The sequence below is a fragment of the Lepisosteus oculatus genome, unplaced genomic scaffold, assembly GCF_040954835.1.
Source record: "Lepisosteus oculatus isolate fLepOcu1 unplaced genomic scaffold, fLepOcu1.hap2 HAP2_SCAFFOLD_258, whole genome shotgun sequence".
Taxonomy (NCBI): domain Eukaryota; kingdom Metazoa; phylum Chordata; class Actinopteri; order Semionotiformes; family Lepisosteidae; genus Lepisosteus; species Lepisosteus oculatus.
In genome coordinates, this window is record NW_027167794.1 from 118,177 (window position 1) to 129,491 (window position 11,315).

Consider the following 11,315-nt stretch of genomic DNA (forward strand, 5'->3'; position numbering starts at 1 on the left):
TCCCCTGCATGGGCGAATGTGAAGAAGATCCTTAGTAAGTCATTGAAGAAACCCGAGAAGAGGTCGGAGTGGCCTCTGTCGTTCATCAACGATCCAGTCAGGCAGTACTCCTCTGTAAAGCGCCGTTCGTTCACATCGATTGGCTTTTTTTTGCCTTCATTCATGCAAGTAGTAAAAGCAGACGCCCCTATTCTGCCGTGACCCGGATTTGAACCAGGGTTGTTGCGGCCACAATGCAAAGTACTGACCACTATACGATCACGGCGAGTTACCGATACACACGTGGCAGGGCAGAAAAGGCTGTGCTCTCTTCGTGTGACATAATTCGGAAAAGTCCTGACGTTGCATTTCAACTGAGCCCCAGTATACATCGACCCTTCGACACTCTGAGTGACAACTCTCTTGCGTGTTTTCTCATATTCATGTCGTTTGCTTGCATGATGCCCGGAACAGCAGAGTTGTGCATTCCCATATGGTCTAGCGGTTAGGATTCCTGGTTTTCACCCAGGCGGCCCGGTTTCGACTCCCGGTATGGGAACGTGTCAATTTTGTCTCCTGCTTTCCAAAAGATCAGCACTGTGTACGAAGAAGCCGCATTAAAACTACTCAACGTGCAAAACGTGCGAGAAGAGGGGGCGCTTGTTTCCAGCCGAAACTTCTCGCGTGTGAGACGAGCTGACCATCGCTGCAGGAGGTGGGAGGGTCACTCTGGTAGACAGGGCTGACCTTCGGCAATAGGATTTATACTCTCCAAGATGATATTTGCACTTTCTGGAGAGGCGATTTTCTCCACTTCAGTAGCCCGATTTCGTCGATTGTGTGGAGAGGGCTGTAGAATGTGGCGCCGTCTTTCCTGCTCCGTCCATGACAGGCGTGCTGGTCTCTGGAGAGAGAGCACGGTCCATCAGCGCACCCCAATAAAGGCACTGGAAGCAGCTGAATCGCATTGGCGAAGCTCAGCGCTGGGCCGCTGGGCACATCTGACCACAGTTTCCGTAGTGTAGTGGTTATCACGTTCGCCTCACACGCGAAAGGTCCCCGGATCGAAACCGGGCGGAAACAGACCAGACTTCTTCTGTCGCCACGCACAAAAGGGGATTGGGGATTCGGCTAGCGCTGTGATCGAACAGACCCACTCACCTCTTAGTGTGGCGGGATCTGCACAGTGCATGTCGCAGCGCATCCTGCTTTCACTTCAATGCGCGTCCTGATGTACCCCGGTCTCCCGCGTGACAGGTGGGGACAGGTGACAGGTCCTATACTAACGAGGAAGACATCGCTCTCTCCGACCCCCGGCATCGTGTCCCGACCCACCGTGCTGGAAGCCGACTCGTGCTGTGATTCCTTTACGGAGCAGAAATGACAACCGAGGAGCCGAGAGATCATTTCAGCATTTCGCGTCTGAACGGAAAACACAAACGACCAACTCGGAATGACTTGCCTTTGACGCTTATATACCTCTTAGTGTGGCGGGATCTGCACAGTGCATGTCGCAGCGCTCCCTGCTTTCACTTCAATGTGCTTCATGATGTTGAGTCGTGTGCCGTGCGGAGGCTCTGAAAGCGAGAGCAATGAAAAGGTGCATGACGCTGTGAAATAAACATTAATAAACACATATATAACGTCGAAAACACATCTAACACTAGGAGTATACGGCACTCTGCACAGTGTACGAAGTAAATTATTTTCGCAGTAATTAATTATATTTATTATACACGTGTAAATTAATTACTGCGAAAATAATTTACTTCGTACACTGTGCAGAGTGCCGTATACTCCTAGTGTTAGATGTGTTTTCGACGTTATATATGCATTTATTAATGTCGTCGATTTTACGGTTGCAATTCGACGTTGATTATACGTCGAGGCGACGTATATATACGTATAGCCGTATTTTCGCCGTGAATATACTGTATTCGACGAATCAATGCCCACAGCTTGGCATACAAGGGTTTTGCGGAGGGGTCTTGCCACCTGCCTGAAAAAAAACAGTAAAATGTTTGAGTGCCTATAGAGTTTCTATTTTTATTTTCTTGAGAAAAGTTGATACCATTTCCTGGAAACCCCGTCCCCCATCAGTGCGCGGTGCCCGGGGAAAAATCTGTAGGGGGGCGTCTGAAATTCTGAGCGGGGTGATATTTCGGTTGAAACGGAGCTGTACGGTGCAGCTACCCAAATGAAATCTCGCAGCTATGCCATTGATTAGTGCTTCATGATAGAAGATATCGACTAACAATCTGGTATTTGCGATGAAGTTCAGTTTCACATTTTTCGTCACTCTCACTGGAGAGTATTGTCTGGAGCGAAAAGTACCATAAGCGTTCATTTTTGCAGCTACATGGACGTTCTGAATCGTTAAGAAAAAATGTTGTAAAACCAACAGAAAGCACAGACTGCTATAACTAGTCCTAGTTATATAACGATTTTAAGTATAATGATAAACTACTGCAAGGAATCGGTCCACCTGAGCAAACAGGATCGTAATGTTGACACTCAATAACGACACTGATATGTGCAGTTCCTGGATGGATAGCCCTCCTGCCCATCAAACAGACTGAGTGACTGTTCCTGTCATTTAGTGTTGTCTGACCATTGACAAAGTACAACTATTTTTTTAGGGCGCAAATTAAGTTAGGTAAATCTTTTTGCCCAAAACTGAAGGGGCAACATTCCCCCCTCCCCCCGTGATGCCAAGCCTGTCCCCATCCTATTCCATAATGTCATTATATATAATACCATACAACAGTGACCGATCCTTACTAACTACATGCGTTAAAATTGCACATCAGCTCATAGCAGGGGGCACATAGCCGCGATGTATTATCAATGTTATATTTCAACCATAATATCGACAACATTAATAAACGCATACGTTGAGAAAATATCGAACCCAGCATATTTTCCGGTTATATACCACAATGCATTGCTAGTATTCGTTGGTCACAATTTTGGACACGTTTTTCAAACGTAGAAGTATATCCGCAAATATCTCAGCAATCCTCTTTTGACGAGTAAGTATGAACAATAATAATACTATCTGAATACATACAGATCTTTCTTAATATTATTTTGATTAAAATAGTACTTGAATAAGCAAAAAATGGCACATAAAATAGTGTGAATGGGGAAGATGACACAAAATCGTTTTGCCGTTTCTCTATTCTTATTCTATGTTGTACTTTCAAACTTTGGGTACTCTTTAATTAGGACAGACTTAATTGCTCAACTGCTATGATGCAAGCCAAATTTTATACATTTATTTCAGTTTTGAGCTTAGTAAACCGTTCACTTTTTAGATTATACTAAAGAAGATATTAATCATCATTTATTTGGGAAGTAATATTATATAATTTTCTCCTAGCTGCGGTGCTGAAGTCCCACCCTACATCAACAGAAAAAGAAATAAAGGAGCATGCAATGTGTTACTTGAAGAATGCATATGAAAGGCAGGGGGCCAGGAGATCTGGACACTGAAAATAATAGGTTTTTGGTTCTAACTGTTAGGACAATTAGACAGGGTTTGCAAATAGTGGGAAAAAATCATCTTAACTTCCATTGTAATATTTTTTTTTCTTGGAAATATAGAAGTTGTACATTTTAAAATGTATATTTAAATTAAAAATGTGGTTTTGAGTTAGTGTGTTAATGTAATTAGTTTTGTGTTTGTCATTACTATACTGTATATTGCCATATTACCAGAATTTGTAGCTAAAGTTTAAGACTAGATGTGTTTTTTATGATTATTGCCCATATGTTGATTGTTGATTGATTGTATACAATGTATAATTTGAAATACATATGTTTCAGGTGTGAATGTGTATTTTCAGAATACATTTCTAAATCTAATCATTGGCTTGGTTTACTTGTTTCTACACCTATAAAATCTATCTTTGATGTATAATAGACCTCTACCCATATACGTATAATAGACCTCTAAAGTTATGCGTATAATAGACCTCTAACCATATACGTATAATAGACCTCTAAAGTTATCCGTATAATAGACCTCTAACCATATACGTATAACAGACCTCTAACCATATACGTATAATAGACCTCTAAAGTTATACGTATAACAGACCTCTAACCATATATGTATAATAGTCCTCTAAAGTTATCCGTATAATAGACCTCTAAAGTTATCTGGAACTCCAACCATATATGTATAATAGTCCTCTAAATTTATCCGTATAATAGAACTCCAACCATTTATGTATAATGAACGTCTAAACATAGACGTATAATTGACGTATAACTTTAGACGTATATTAGAATTTCATTCTAGACGAATTGTAGACCACATTTAGACGTATAAGGTAAGCGTTTAATAGACGTATATTATACGTCTTTTGCCCACTGGGTGGGCTCCAGATGCACATGGAAGCAATCAAGTGTTTCATCCGAGCTGTTTCAAAGACTGCCCAAGAGCTTTCCTTTCACAGAGGCGCAACGATTAATGATGGGGGTGCACCCTTCAATGCGCCTTACGACTCTAGGGAGTGATTGAGACGATTCGTAGTGTGTGCTCATTTCTCTCTATTCCCCGTGTTGCAGTGGTAGGATGACGTAAATAACTGCTTTGACACGTAACGGCATTATAATCACGTGCAGGAGCTGAGGGCTTTAGTTTTGTTTCGTTTTCCATGGCGTTCGTAAGCGCGCAAATCAAAGGCAAGTCCTGCGTCTAACACGAACGTAAATGCTTTTGAAAGTGCAGTGTGGTGCAGCTTGTAAAATCCTTGTCCACATTTGTGGTTTGTTGATGTTTGTTCTGTCTGCCAAAGTTGCATTTTGACATCCGGACGGGGGGACTTTATCATTTGAACGTGAAGCCAGCCTTAAACCCTCTGAGGTGTGTCTGTCTGCCGGCACGTATCTTGTGAAAGGTATTTTTTTTTTAACGGAGAGCAACTTTAAAAAGGTATCCGCAGCCACCTCGCAGTCCGTGTTTGATTATAGGAGGAATGCGGCGGCGGCAGGCTCGCTTTTGTCGTGGTCGAGTGGTTAAGGCGATGGGCTCGAAATGCGTTGGGGACTCCCCACGCAGGTTCGAAACCTGCCGACTCTGGCGTCTGCCGCATGTCGCCTGTCGCCTTGTGCCTGCGCGGCAGAGGCGAAGTGCCGCTTCTCCTTTCCTGGTACTATAACAACGCGAAATCGCTTGGCCCCGCTGCCATGGACATCAATTCTTCAGATAACCACACACTTTGCCTTCGCACCTCTGGTGCTCTGCTTATGCCTTTGAAAACCTAATGAATAAAGCTGAAAGAACCGACACGATATGTAGGTGCTGGTAAAGCACGCAGTAAAGAACTGTTAACAGCAAGGGTTTCAGTGGGTTAACTGAGGAGAAGGCGTGATCGCTAATTGTTGACTTTTTATTTGGTGTTAGAAACACTCTTACTGTGCATGACGTGCAACAAATGTAGCCACAGAAATTGCATCACGCTTTCATGTATGCTATTGCAGACACCAACGTTGCCTAGATAGAAAACCGAAATAGCCGTGGGTTTGCTTGCTGGTCTGAAGGATCTCTCTTCGAATCTCTATCATTTGTCAATGGAAGTAAAAGGCGCTGCAATCTCATACGTTCAGAATCAAACCCACAGCTGTTGTTCGACTTTATTTCTTGACTAATTACAACTGAGTGTCGCATGAGCAGTTACATAAACTTGTCTGGTATATTTGAACACAAATGCCGTTCTTCAATTAAAACTAACAGTACATTGTCAGGGACATTCAGTTCTATACAAACAAGAGACAGACAAGAGAATATTTCTACCTTTCATGTGGACTACGTGTTGACTTACTGATCGGAATAATAAGAAGACAGAACAAAAAAAGGCACCGCTGGTATTCGGACCCAGGATCTCCTGTTTACTAGACAGGCGCTTTAACCAACTAAGCCACGGCGCCCCGGGAGCGCTGTCCTTTTGCAGCCACTTGGACACACCACTCAGACACATCTGCATTCGGTGTGTGCTCCGCCTGCTCGCTGAGCAAGTTGCCACCTTTACATACAATAGCAACATCGACACCAAGAAAAAGGATGAGAAATGGCTTTTATCTGGAACTTTTCATGTCCAAGGAACTCAATGTGCTTTCTGTGTACAACAGGGCCACTGAACTCCACACTGGCCACTGAACCACAGCAGTGGCTTGCTGGCTTGATGTCTCCCAAGGAAAATGTTGAAATTGCATGTGGAACAGGAAAATGACTCTCAGGTGCCCATTGCTCATTTTCAGACACATTTATGCAATACTTTCACCATGCGTTGAGCAATAGGGATTAAAGATACCAGAGGTAAGGTTTAAAAGTGATTCTGAGGTGCAACACATCAGCGATACAGCTAGGCATCTGAAATGCAGGGTTTGAGATCCCTTCAGGGAACACCGTACCCTAAAGGTACCAGAAGTCCACTAGTATAAGCATTAAATCACTGTCACCCCTGTTACAATGTGATTGCTACATATCTTCATTTCTTTGGTTTTTAAGGAGTAAGAGTGCAGGGGGTCTAAATCTGCGATCCAGTGTGTTGAAGTATTTCACAACACTACCTATAGCCCGTCTGAAAATAAATCCTCATTCTGATTATTGCCCTGGGCATGTACCAATAAATCACTGAGCATATATATATCTCACTGTGTTGAAGCTAGAGACCTGTATGTAATAATATGATGCTAAAATGTTATTTTCACATATATTAATGTAATAAATGATTGCTTATGCTTTATAAACAAACCTAATTAAAATAAAAGCTTAAGTTTTGTATTTATCTTGTACCATAGAACATGATTTTCTTTGTATTTCAAGCCCACAAAGTGTCCAAATGACGCACTACATGATATAAGGAAGATTATCACATGCATATACTTATTATCTTTCTTATGAAAATGCATTCCTTTCATTACCTTTTACTTTTTAAAATGAACTCAAATTGTGTATAATGTAATAATTTAAGTAGAATAGATTCTAATAATATAATGATCCAGTGTGTTGCACTACTTCACTGCTTCACTGCTCTATGCCGTCTGGAAATAAATCCTCAGACTGCTTACTGCCCTGGGCATGTACCAATAAATTACAGGAGCACATCTATATATCACTGCGTTGAAGCAGGAGACACACAATCACTGCAAACACATCCTAAATACAGTGTTCCATCACCTTTGACCTCATCCAGAACATATCATTTCTTGAAAGGGATTGCTGTCCGAATTCACATCTGAATCCCAAACAGAATCTCTAGTAATATACGATCGTTTGTGAAACATGCAAATGACTGTCTCAGGGGCCCATTCCTCATTGTCAGACACATGTATGCAATGCTTTCACCGTGCATTGAGCAATAGGGATAAAAGACGCCACAGGTAAGGTTAGATGTCATGTTCTATGATCATTTCTTTCAGCATTAGGGACTAAATATACTAAACGTATGATGCTAAAATGTTATTTTCACATATATTAATGTAATAAATGATTGCTTATGCTTTATAAACAAATCTAATTAAAATAAAAGCTTAAGTTTTGTATTTATCTTGTACCATAGAACATGATTTTCTTTGTATTTCAAGCCCACAAAGTGTCCAAATGTTCTATGATCATTTCTTTCAGCATTAGGGACTAAATATACCAAACGTATGATGCTAAAATCCTGAAAAAAGGATGTGCTCCATCTTGTCAGTAGATTGGATTCCAAAACTGATTTGGGTCAATATACATTACCTTTGAAGATAAGGTACAGTCTACTGTAGGGAACCATCAACTTAGAAAGCATTGGCCTTCCCTGGGGGTCAGGTAGGTGCAAAAGATAAACCTTTATCCTATCTTTATATTAAGATAAGTGGCCAAGCAGTATTTTTCCAAGTTTCACCAAGCTCATCATGTTGCCATAGTAGACAAAGTTCTATAAAATGTCAAATAACTTTTAAAAAAAGCATCTTGGTCTTTCAGTACTGTACAAGGTGAATTAAACTGTCCCTGGTAATAAAAAGTAATTAGAAGCATCCCAGAAACTTTATCTCTAGAAACATTAGCTGTTTTATATCATGTAATTTAGTGTGATGTTGTCAGAATTCAAGGACATTATCACACACAGAAATTGGTTCAGTTAAATCTAAAAAACACAGCTAAACATGGGTTTAAATGTAAAATAGAAGTCTTACCTCTTGTCAAAAGATTTAATTCAAGAAGCGATGTAATAAATGATTGCTTATGCTTTATAAACAAATCTAATTAAAATAAAAGCTTAAGTTTTGTATTTATCTTGTACCATAGAACATGATTTTCTTTGTATTTCAAGCCCACAAAGTGTCCAAATGACGCACTACATGATATAAGGAAGATTATCACATGCATATCGGTATTATCTTTCTTACGAAAATGCATTCCTTTCATTACCTTTTACTTTTTAAAATGAACTCAAATTGTGTATAATGTAATAATTTAAATAGAATAGATTCTAATAATATAATGATCCAGTGTGTTGCACTACTTCACTGCTTCACTGCTCTATGCCGTCTGGAAATAAATCCTCAGACTGCTTACTGCCCTGGGCATGTACCAATAAATTACAGGAGCACATCTATATATCACTGCGTTGAAGCAGGAGACACACAATCACTGCAAACACATCCTAAATACAGTGTTCCATCACCTTTGACCTCATCCAGAACATATCATTTCTTGAAAGGGATTGCTGTCCGAATTCACATCTGAATCCCAAACAGAATCTCTAGTAATATACGATCGTTTGTGAAACATGCAAATGACTGTCTCAGGGGCCCATTCCTCATTGTCAGACACATGTATGCAATGCTTTCACCGTGCATTGAGCAATAGGGATAAAAGACGCCACAGGTAAGGTTAGATGTCATGTTCTATGATCATTTCTTTCAGCATTAGGGACTAAATATACTAAACGTATGATGCTAAAATGTTATTTTCACATATATTAATGTAATAAATGATTGCTTATGCTTTATAAACAAATCTAATTAAAATAAAAGCTTAAGTTTTGTATTTATCTTGTACCATAGAACATGATTTTCTTTGTATTTCAAGCCCACAAAGTGTCCAAATGTTCTATGATCATTTCTTTCAGCATTAGGGACTAAATATACCAAACGTATGATGCTAAAATCCTGAAAAAAGGATGTGCTCCATCTTGTCAGTAGATTGGATTCCAAAACTGATTTGGGTCAATATACATTACCTTTGAAGATAAGGTACAGTCTACTGTAGGGAACCATCAACTTAGAAAGCATTGGCCTTCCCTGGGGGTCAGGTAGGTGCAAAAGATAAACCTTTATCCTATCTTTATATTAAGATAAGTGGCCAAGCAGTATTTTTCCAAGTTTCACCAAGCTCATCATGTTGCCATAGTAGACAAAGTTCTATAAAATGTCAAATAACTTTTAAAAAAAGCATCTTGGTCTTTCAGTACTGTACAAGGTGAATTAAACTGTCCCTGGTAATAAAAAGTAATTAGAAGCATCCCAGAAACTTTATCTCTAGAAACATTAGCTGTTTTATATCATGTAATTTAGTGTGATGTTGTCAGAATTCAAGGACATTATCACACACAGAAATTGGTTCAGTTAAATCTAAAAAACACAGCTAAACATGGGTTTAAATGTAAAATAGAAGTCTTACCTCTTGTCAAAAGATTTAATTCAAGAAGCGATGTAATAAATGATTGCTTATGCTTTATAAACAAATCTAATTAAAATAAAAGCTTAAGTTTTGTATTTATCTTGTACCATAGAACATGATTTTCTTTGTATTTCAAGCCCACAAAGTGTCCAAATGACGCACTACATGATATAAGGAAGATTATCACATGCATATCGGTATTATCTTTCTTATGAAAATGCATTCCTTTCATTACCTTTTACTTTTTAAAATTAACTCAAATTGTGTATAATGTAATAATTTAAGTAGAATAGATTCAGGTAGGAAATATAGAGTCATGATGTTTATGGCTGACATCATTTTGGGTGAATTTTAAGCTAAGAAACAAAAACATTTACAATGAAGATACCATTGCTTAATTTTTAATGCCTTTAAAAAATAAATACCTCCTGAGAATAATTTGCCACTCCCAGATCCTTGGTAAGGTACTGTTTGAATCCAATCAGGAGAGGAGCATCCAGGGAGTGCTTTCTATAGAGTCCAGCTTGGGCCACTCTCTTCCGGCCTGCTGATACTTTTTAACTATTCAGGGCCTGTAAGGATATAAAACACCGGTTTAAACATTTTAAACCTATAAGACAAATAGAATTTTAGTAAAAAATAGATACATCTGAAAAATAAAAAGTCTTACTGCTGATAGAGTTCTTCAGAGCTCACATCTTCCCCTTCCTTATCCGCTTCTGTTTCAGTTTCTAGAGCAGCCTCTGGCATCTCTTCCTCCTGGACAGCGGCCTCTTGCTCAGGGCCGCTGGAATGCAGGTAGATTCTTTTCAACATGCTTTTACATAATATGTTGTAACAATGATTTCAAAAAGAAACTACAGAAGCCTTACAGATTAAAAATATCTCACCTTGTGCTCATTTCCCTCTATTCCCCGTGTTGCAGTGGTGGGATGACGTAAATTACTGCTTCGACACCTAACGGCATTATAATCAAGTGCAAGAGCTGAGGGCTTTAGTTTTGTTTCGTTTTCCGTGGCGTTCGTAAGCGCGCAAATCAAAGGCAATTCCTGCGTCTAACACGAATGCTTTTGAAAGTGCAATGTGGTGCAGCTTGTAAAATCCTTGTCCACATTTGTGGTTTGTTGATGTTTGTTCTGTCTGCCAAAGTTGCATTTTGACTTCTGGACGGGGAGACTTTATCATTTGAACGTGAAGCCAGCCTTAAACCCTCTGAGGCGTGTCTGTCTGCCGGCACGTATTTTCTGAAAGGTTTTTTTTTTAACGGAGAGCGACTTTGAAAACGTTTCCGCAGCCACCTCGCACTCCGTGTTAGATTATAGGAGGAATGCGGCAGCGGCGAGCTCGCTGTAGTCGTGGCCGAGTGGTTAAGGCGATGGACTCGAAATCCATTGGGGACTCCCCGCGCAGGTTCGAATCCTGCCGACTACGGCGTCTGCCGCACGTCGCTTTGTGCCTGCGCTGAAAAGGCGTAGTGCCGCTTCTCCTTTCCTCGTGCTATAAAAACGCTAAATCGCTTGTCCCCCCTGCCATGGAAATCAATTCTTCAGGTAACCACACACTTTGTGTTCGCACCTCTGGTGCTCTACTTATGCCTTTGAAAACCTAATGAATAAAGCTGAAAGAACCGACACAATATGTAGGTGCTCGTAAAGCACGC

The 11,315-nt window shown here is 40.2% G+C and overlaps 4 non-coding genes across 4 annotated transcripts; 3 read left to right on the forward strand and 1 right to left on the reverse strand.

Moving 5' to 3' along the window:
- The first annotated feature begins 466 nt into the window (after positions 1–466).
- On the forward strand, positions 467–538 carry trnae-uuc (transfer RNA glutamic acid (anticodon UUC)). Its single transcript has one exon. It is a non-coding gene; the product is annotated as a tRNA-Glu (tRNA).
- Positions 539–989: 451 nt separating this feature from the next.
- Positions 990–1,062, forward strand: trnav-cac (transfer RNA valine (anticodon CAC)). The gene has a single exon. It is a non-coding gene; the product is annotated as a tRNA-Val (tRNA).
- Positions 1,063–5,842: 4,780 nt separating this feature from the next.
- Positions 5,843–5,916, reverse strand: trnat-agu (transfer RNA threonine (anticodon AGU)). The gene has a single exon. It is a non-coding gene; the product is annotated as a tRNA-Thr (tRNA).
- Positions 5,917–11,004: 5,088 nt separating this feature from the next.
- trnas-cga (transfer RNA serine (anticodon CGA)) lies at positions 11,005–11,086 on the forward strand. The gene has a single exon. It is a non-coding gene; the product is annotated as a tRNA-Ser (tRNA).
- Positions 11,087–11,315: the final 229 nt, after the last annotated feature.